Consider the following 8,626-nt stretch of genomic DNA (forward strand, 5'->3'; position numbering starts at 1 on the left):
CAAACTGCTTTTTCGTAGGTCGGGAGCAAAGGAAGAGTACTCCGCTAAAGGAAAGTCTTGCGAGAACTGTGGCAAGTTTCTAGGGAAAACGGCTACAAGACTAAAGGAATACGGATGATACTGCTGTACTGCTTCGCGTGAGCCACCCGTGCTCACGTGGGACAAGGCCCTCACCATCCATTTCGCAATTGCAACCATGCACTATGAGGACGACTATCCCGATGAGCGTTCGTGACTCGCACCTCGTATGAGGGAACACAATAATTTTTTTTTGCATACGTGGGAAAGGGGTAGCAATAACAGGCGAGAGAGTTGTCAAAAACAAGCTCCCAGTGCAGCAGGTGAATGGCTCAAGCGGCCGAGGGTGATTTCGGATGATTGGAAACCCTATGGGTCCCCATTAGCTTCCGAGCTATCGGCCACCCACCGGTAACTCGTCTGAAAGAAACCGCGACCGGAAGTACCGTCACAGGGGAAGCCCAACAGAGGCCGAGCTGTAGGTAGCGTACCGATAAAGCTGTTCCCAAGCCAAGCCCATGCCGTGTGCGTAGCATGTGCAAATATGTAGGTTAGCAAGTTGAACGGGCAACAATGCAGCAAAACGTAGTTACCTAAATAGCCATAGAGTTAATACTACTGACTCTAGAGCAAAAGCTGCCCGGCCAACCTCGTGCATTGAATTGTGCTAACCATAGCCGCAGCCATGATGCCACCCTTACAGTGTTACCCGCTCTCTTTATGCTCACTAGAGTTGGCGGCAGGGAGGGGTGTTCACCTGGCAACTAGCGAATTCCCTCATGGCAGCCTCAGTTGAGGTGAATACCCAGGGATAGTTTTCATGGGTCGAAATGTTGTTTAGAGGTTTTCCTCGTGTAGTTAGCCAACTTTTTGTGCCTTGTTAAACGTGTTACATACAATGTTGTGGTCTCTATAGGCTAGAGTAACTTGGAAGTCAGCGTACTTATGCGCTCGGGACGCTCGGTAGTACCTTTTCCAGAAGAGCCAGCAGAGCGTCACGTCGCGCTCCGTGAAGGGTCTCTTTTAGCAATAAAAAAGAGCACTTGATACTTTTCTGAATAGACGTTTACAGTAGGCAACGCCACGAAGAAATTCGCATGTAAGCTGTGTACCTCGGTCGCTTTTTGTGTGGAATCATTTTACGATCACATAGTTCCCAGTGTTGAAAGCGTTGCAATGCCAAAACACCAGGTTATCTGTTGCGGCACAAATTTTTCACATTCAGCAGACGCATATGCTTGTATCTGATTACGATATGAATGGGAAGGGAACAGCTTGAACCACGTCATTTGAAAGACCAAATAAGTGCTGCATTGTTCCGAAACAAGGAGCAAGTGTAGTTTGTACCAAGGGGGTAAAAAAGATTTCTTAAAATGACACCCGGTCACTTTTCAGTATATAGCTTACAAGAATTAAAAGCCAAGCCGATTCACTACATGATGGCATAAAGCATTTTTATATTAAGTGGGGTTTTGAAATTAATCGAGCGCAAACAGTGGCGATACAAAACATTGATTGATTTATTGATTGATTTATCGCTTGATTGAATCGTTTATTGATTGATTGATTCGTTGATTTATTGATTGATTTATTGATTGATTGATTGATTGTAAGGTTTAACGCGCCGACGCAACGCAGGCGGTGAGTCGGGCCGTAGTGTAGGTCTCCGGACTAATTTTGACCACCTCGGGATCTTTAACGTGCGCCGGAATCTTGTACACACGGGCGTCTTTCCTTTTGGCCTCGATCAGAAAAGCGGCCGCCGCAGACGGGAATCGAACCCGCGTCCTCGTGCTCAGCAGCACAACGCCTTAGCTACTGATCCACCACGGCGGGTACGATACAAAACAAGTTCCTTCTTTGTGTTGCTCTTTTAAAGTGAAGCATAGTGCGGCCCCTTGATATTTATGGGACAACAAATTGTACTCTGAACTTAAGCGTGAAAGTAGTAAAGAAATATCATAAATGGGATTGCTCTTTTTGCTAAACAAGCTTGCTTTTTCAATTGTAAATGTCATTTCTCATCATAGCTTTGCTTAAGCGCATTTCATGGTGTGGCCCGTGACCATGGAGAATGTGCCAAAATAAGAAAAATACTATAAATTTAAGCAAATCTGATTATCAATATTGCAGACAAACGTTTTGTACACAGTATGTCAAAATGCATGTTGCTAGAATGTTGACGTGTAGTTACATTGTATTGTATTTACAATTTATGCACATTTACTAAAGGATGTGTTATCACAGAGGCCGACTTGCGCAGCACCACAGAGACGTCCAAGCCACGAGCTCGTTTTAAAACTGTTCACATAATTTGTCCTCAAGCAGCGAACTCAGAAACCAAGACTAGACCTATTCATGGTTTGTGCAACCACATCGTGTGTCAGTTCTCTCTTTCTCTCGCTTGTTGAAAGGGCTTCTGCAGCGAAACAATTTTTGTTTGTGGCCTTTCGATTAGGTATATAAACAATAATGAAGCCAAGAATCACTGCATTACAAACTTTGGAAACAAGTTCAAAAAATTATGTTTTTTGTAGTATTGGAAGTTTTGGCATTTGTTGCATGCTGGAGGGATGTCACACAAGCTATATCATCAATATTGCTGACTTTCTTTCAGTGGCAGGTATAAACTCTTGCGACACAACTTTAACATATGTTAGCATAAGCAAATCTCGAGTGTGCAAATCATGCAGGGGTATTGTGTGCTGGTGGCAACTTTAGCTTTCAGTGCTTCCATGAATGGAGGAAAGCGTTTATTGGCATTTCGCAGGGTCCCTTTTAGGCCTTTCAGCTTGCACATTAGGTCATCTTAGCCTGGCTGTTTACTTTACGAGCTTCACGGAAGGCCGGATGGGATCACTGGGGGTGAAATAAAATTTGTTTCGTGAGCATCGCTCGCTCGTACGCACCCCTCGCCTCTTGTGTGATTCTTCTTGCTTGCTGACGGGGCAGTCACCCCATCATTCACCTAACCCGCAACCTCTCTTGCGCTACACAGATATCTTGGCGGACTAGCGACCTAAACGGCAAATTTTCCCCATTCCACACCACCAACCCACAAGGGATGAAGCAACAACGTTCAGACGACTTCAAACTAACACGTATTCACACCGTATCCTTCTCTATGCCATTTATGCGACAGACTATCCAGCCACCTGCAACTACTGCCCAGCGCTCGGTACCCTATACCATCAGGTGTGGGAGTGCCAAAAGACACCGGACCTGCAATCAATCCAGAACCCCTCCATACAACAGTGGACGGTGCGGTTGACCAGCAAAGAACCTACGTCCCCTCTTGACCTGGTGCAAAGGACCCGCGCAGCCAGCCGCAGCCCGGGGATCCCGGACTAAGGATCGCCTCCACAGGGCGGGTGCCCTAACAACTGCTCCTGTTGTTGTTATTAAATATTGGTTTCATTCATTCATTCATTCTCGCAGCCGAAGCGTGATGTACTGTTTGAGCATCAACTTGATCAGAGCAATAACGTGAGCAGGATTTTCTTTGTAGTGCTCTGCTTGTTCAAACGACTTCTTATGCACTCAGCAAAACTGTTGAAAGGACGACAGAACAAGGCTCTCAACATTCGTCCTTTTTTCTTTGCCTAGGTTGCAACGCAGAATGTGTTCTCCGGTATCAAGCACATGATGCACAAGGGGCGATGGCATTACGAGGCCCCCAATATTTCTTATGAAAATGAGAATGCTGGTGACCTTATCGTGAATTAGCATCTCTGTGAAAGAAGTACAGGTTAGGCGCTTAGACACAGATCTCACAATAAACCCTTCAATGTAGTGCCCAACTTCGGTGCTGAAAGTGCTAATTGCATAGCAGAGGCTTGTGTAATCATGGTCTGCTCCAGCATTAGCCAGAGCCAGGTCTAGTGACTGAGCTTCTTGGTGGTCATCCTCGTTGCTCTGAGCGCGCTGGAGGGGAACTGTGGATATCGCGCCAAGGTCTGTCAGGACATTACCTGTTGCCGTCGGATTGGTGTCTGCATGAAGAAGAAGACTGCGGTACGCGTAGCGGAACTGCAGGACCGATGGGTTGTTATTCCATCCTCCTCTCTGACGGATGCAACTGAAAAACATTTCCTGGTGGTCTTGGCAGAGCGGGTACGTGCAGCGGCAACTCTCGAAAAAAGTGGAGTATGATGTATTGCCTGTTTCCCAAATGACTGCAATCAGAAATACAGAGTCAGTTTCTGCATACAGTAAAATGCTGAATGACTTCTGCGAAGCAATTTGGCTGATCTGCTATTTATTGTACTGTTGAACTTTTATAAAAGCTACGCTGCTTACAGTTGTACAAGGGTGATAGAAAGATTATGAAGCTTTGGTTGGCCTGGGCTAGAATGTCGAGGCGCGTAAGACTCCAGAGACTGAAATAGGTAACGAGATGCTTTGGCATTCTCACTTAAAGCACTCTGTTTATAAATACTTGTATTCAGTCTCATGAAGAGTAGGCAGCGCTACACGACCAGGTGACCTTCGTGTAAGAGTGCCATTAGACACTGTGTAAATAAACCGATGGTAGCGTAAATCTCCTTCACTATACACTACCTTCAAGCTCTTCTAGGGGGGTTTGGTCTGTCTTGGGCCTTCTGCAGCACTGCTGGGCACATGGGTCGGTTCCTTATGGGATAGAGAATCGGTGAGCTTCGGCTGAAGTAGATACGACCCTTGTGTCTACAGCTTTACCTGCCGCGTTTGCGTAGCCTTCGCAGTGGTGTGCATGGTTCTGCACAGCTTTCTGAGCTAGGTGAGGGTGTGGGAATGAGCATTTCCTACAATACAAAATTTTTAAGCTTGGGGCACTTAAGCAATTTAACCTACCTCCTGGCGTTTACGTGGGCTCCTTCGGGGTGTAGGTTGTTCTGCAATGTGGCCAGAGAGAAGCACAAGGAGGGGCTCTGGGGTTCCAGCAACAAACATTTTTAAGATCGGGCACAGGCATGAATTAGTGATTCCATCTACCTCCAAGCGTTTGCGCGGGATATTGCGTGGGGTCCTTCGGGGTGTAGCGTGTTCCTCTATGTGGCCAGAGGGAAGCACACGCATGGGGCTCCGCATTTCTTGCAGCAAGACAATTTAAGCTTGGGCACAGGCTCGACTTCGTCATTTCCCCTATCTCCAAGCGTTTGCTTGGGGTCCTGCGTGGCGTGCTATGTTGTGAAGTGTGGCCAGAGTCAAGCACAGGTGTCTCCTTACAGGAGGTCACTTAGCTCGGTACCTCTAATCTCACTTATTGTTCCTTACCCGCTGCGCCTTCTGTGGGGTTTTAATTGGCACAGATGGCTCTCCATGGCTGCAGGCAGCTGTCGCAGGCTCGTACGACATGATTGGTGAACTCATTTGCACTAAAGAATACTCTTTGCTATGGTACAAAATTTAATTACAACCATATAGGTTTCTGTGCACAACTTTGTTTTTAATACTTGCCTCTGTCGTCTTTTCTTGCCGGAAAATTGTTGCCATTGTATCCGGGTTCCGAGTCCGCTTAAAGTGGCCTCTGTAGTAGCCGGATTAGGCAAAATGTTTGGCACAGATCCTCGGCCGTACTTTCACTGGAGTCGTTGACATGCCAATAGAATTGAGCCACCTCTTAATTAAGCAGAACCTCATTGCTATTAGGAAAGCTGAAAATTGTTGATGGGTGAAGTATTCTGTTAATATGTGATGCCTGGTGTCATCACATAGATGTTTAGTGTACACCCATCAGGTGCTTTCAATTAACCAATGTGAACTTCCCATTTTTTACTTTACAAAATAATTTAGCAGGCTAGTGTGCACATGCTCATGGAAATGATTGAGAACAACTGAGCACTATTGTCGTCTTCTCGTCCCATATAGGAACTGTGGACATTAATGCTGAATTTTTTAATATACATGCGAAGGCATGCGGTTCTTTCCGCGAAGTCTAAGCATTCATCCATTATATCTCAAAAGAAATAAATGCTATCCAGTGAAAGCTAGTTTATGGCCAACCTCCCAACACGGCGGTGCTGGTCTCAGCTGACACCAGCAGCGCAAAGTTGGTAATTTGGTCATAAGCCAGCTGGCAACAGCTACCATTATCTCTAGGTTAGCAGCAACATCGTTTTTGTTTACGGGGTAGAGCGGCAAAAGTAAATTTTGTCTTGTGTTGTATGTGTATCAATTTTCCCTCCCTCCATTCTTTGCTCAGTCAGGTATATTTCCAGAGACTCGAGCTTAGTGATATGCGCCTGAGCTTTAAGAAGCGACTTAAAAGTTGCTGGAAAAGTGTGTGGCATGAATAGCACTAGTCTTCTCATTAGACCCTCCCTGGTGTGATTGAAAGGCCGTTTGCTGCCAGCACTACGTATACATCTCGGCTGCAGCCGGAGGCCGTATTTAGTGACAGAGCCCCCCTCGTTCCCCCGGGAAAAGGCAGCTGTGCCATAACGATCGATCCCTGCGGTCTAAATTATTCCATATAGTCCCGGCCTCTACCGTCTGAAACTTCGCGTCTCATAGTTACAGCTAGTAAGTTGAAATCCGAAAAATATAACTGTGGAAAAATTGCCAACTTTTTTTATCCCAAGCGCGCGCTTTTCCGTTTTTTTTGGGGGGGGGATGTTGGAGGGGGGTATGTTGGTTTCACAGTGGTTGCTTTCTTTATCATACCATTAGAGTACTGCCACAGTCATGCATCATGTAGTTATGGGGAAATACCGCTTGTCTAACAATCTAACACCATTTTTAATTCATTTAACCGCGCGTGTATACATGTCGATCGATTGTCTCCGATGTGGTACTTTGAACGGACTACAATGATCATTTTCAAGGCGAGAAGTACAAAAATAGAGACATTTTATTCTGTGAAGGAAGCCGTATAAAATACATACGTCCCACTCGGTTAGAAAATGAAAGAATGATTCAGTGAAAAAATTTGTAAATTTCAAATATTGCCGTTTCGGCTCCCGCATACGGTTATAATTGGCCGCCATTTACCCAATATGCATCCAGATCGGATAGACTGCCTTGACTTCGGGTCAGTAAGTTGTATGCGAATTGTTTAGGGACTATTGAGGGATATACAGAACTGAAGCAAAATAGCGCGAAAAAAACGAAGGACGAGGGAGAACACACACACGAGCGCTGACAACAACTGAGCATGTTTATTGCAAACGCAAATATATACGCTATACAAACAGAGATACAAAAAACAACCACAAGATATGCAAACAGCGTAAGCATTTTTTCGCCGCGCCCGAACTAATCACACCACTCTGGGTACTGCTTCATCCTTTCAAATACAGCATCTCTTTCGCAGTTAAGGTGACCGATGGCTTGCTGACGCACTTATCTCCTCTATCGGCGATTTGGAATGCTTCAACGATTTCCCGCGTGATTTGGTCCTTGTGCTTCTTGATGAGGTCGCATCTTTCGAGAAAAGGCCAACAATCTTTGCAAGATGCGCAGTGGGTGGCAAGGTTGCTTCCTGTGCGATTTTTGACTGTATTCGCGTGTTCTCTTAATCGGTCGTTTACGCATCTTCCTGTCTGTCCAATGTACGAGCGACCGCAGGAAAGTGGAATGTCATACACCACCGCGGTGTCGCACTCCCGATAGCGCTTGTCATGCTTCTTACGGCACGGTTGGGCCCTTGGCGCGTCACTATTCACTCGGCGGCACATACCGTTCAACTTGGTCCTCGCCGAAAAAAACTACCCTCACATCAGCTCGGTTTCCCACCTGTTTTAGCCTATGGGAAACCCCGTGCACATAAGGAATGACAGCTATTTTCTTCTTCTCCTGGTCACTTGTCTTTTTTGTACTTTTTCCCCTTAGTTCGGCCACCAACCTTTCGGCAACGGCCCCCAGAAATTCGTTTGGGAAACCCGAAGCAGTCAGCCGGCTCACCTGGGCTTCAAAGCTTGCGGAAGCTTGGTGGTGGCAGGAACGAACCAAAGCGCTCCTCAGTGCCGTCATCGCGATCCCTCGCTTTACTATTTTAGAGTGTGCTGACGAAAATGGGAGGATGCCCTTCCGGGATCATGGCTCGTACCTCCAACACACGTGGTCTGCCGAAAAAACGAGACTGAGGTCCAGAAATCGAATGCGACCCTCCTCAGGTAGCTCCTTCGTTTGGGTGAACACCTGTAGTACTGAAGTGAACAGCTGGAAGATCCTCTCCACCTGTGCTTCCATGTCGCCTGCTCGCTCGAACACTACCAAAAAATCGTCCACGAAGCGGAACACTTTCACAACACCCGACACTTCCAGGGCCTCCGCTAGTCTCCTGTCGAAACGTGCTAGCAGTAAGTTGCTGAGTGCCGGGGCGAGGCATGATCCTATGCACACCCCATCTCTTTGGATGTACACCTCATCCCCAAACTTCACGATCGTGGACCGTAAGTAAAATTCCAGCATGCTGACGAAGGCCGTTGCACTGATGCCGCAGGAGTTCTGGAACCCGATTGCTCCGGTCTCATCAATACCATCCCTAACCACCTCGAGCAATAGCGCTTGTGGCATGGAATAATAGAGATCCTTAATATCCACTGAAAAGGCACTCAGGCCCTTCCCGTCGTGTTGTTCGAAAAATTCCGACACCGCCTGTGCCTTTGTTACCATGAAGGGGTCT

The sequence above is a fragment of the Haemaphysalis longicornis genome, unplaced genomic scaffold (genome assembly GCF_048455015.1).
Source record: "Haemaphysalis longicornis isolate Haplotype H1 unplaced genomic scaffold, Haemaphysalis longicornis Haplotype H1 scaffold_11, whole genome shotgun sequence".
In the NCBI taxonomy this organism is placed as follows: domain Eukaryota; kingdom Metazoa; phylum Arthropoda; class Arachnida; order Ixodida; family Ixodidae; genus Haemaphysalis; species Haemaphysalis longicornis.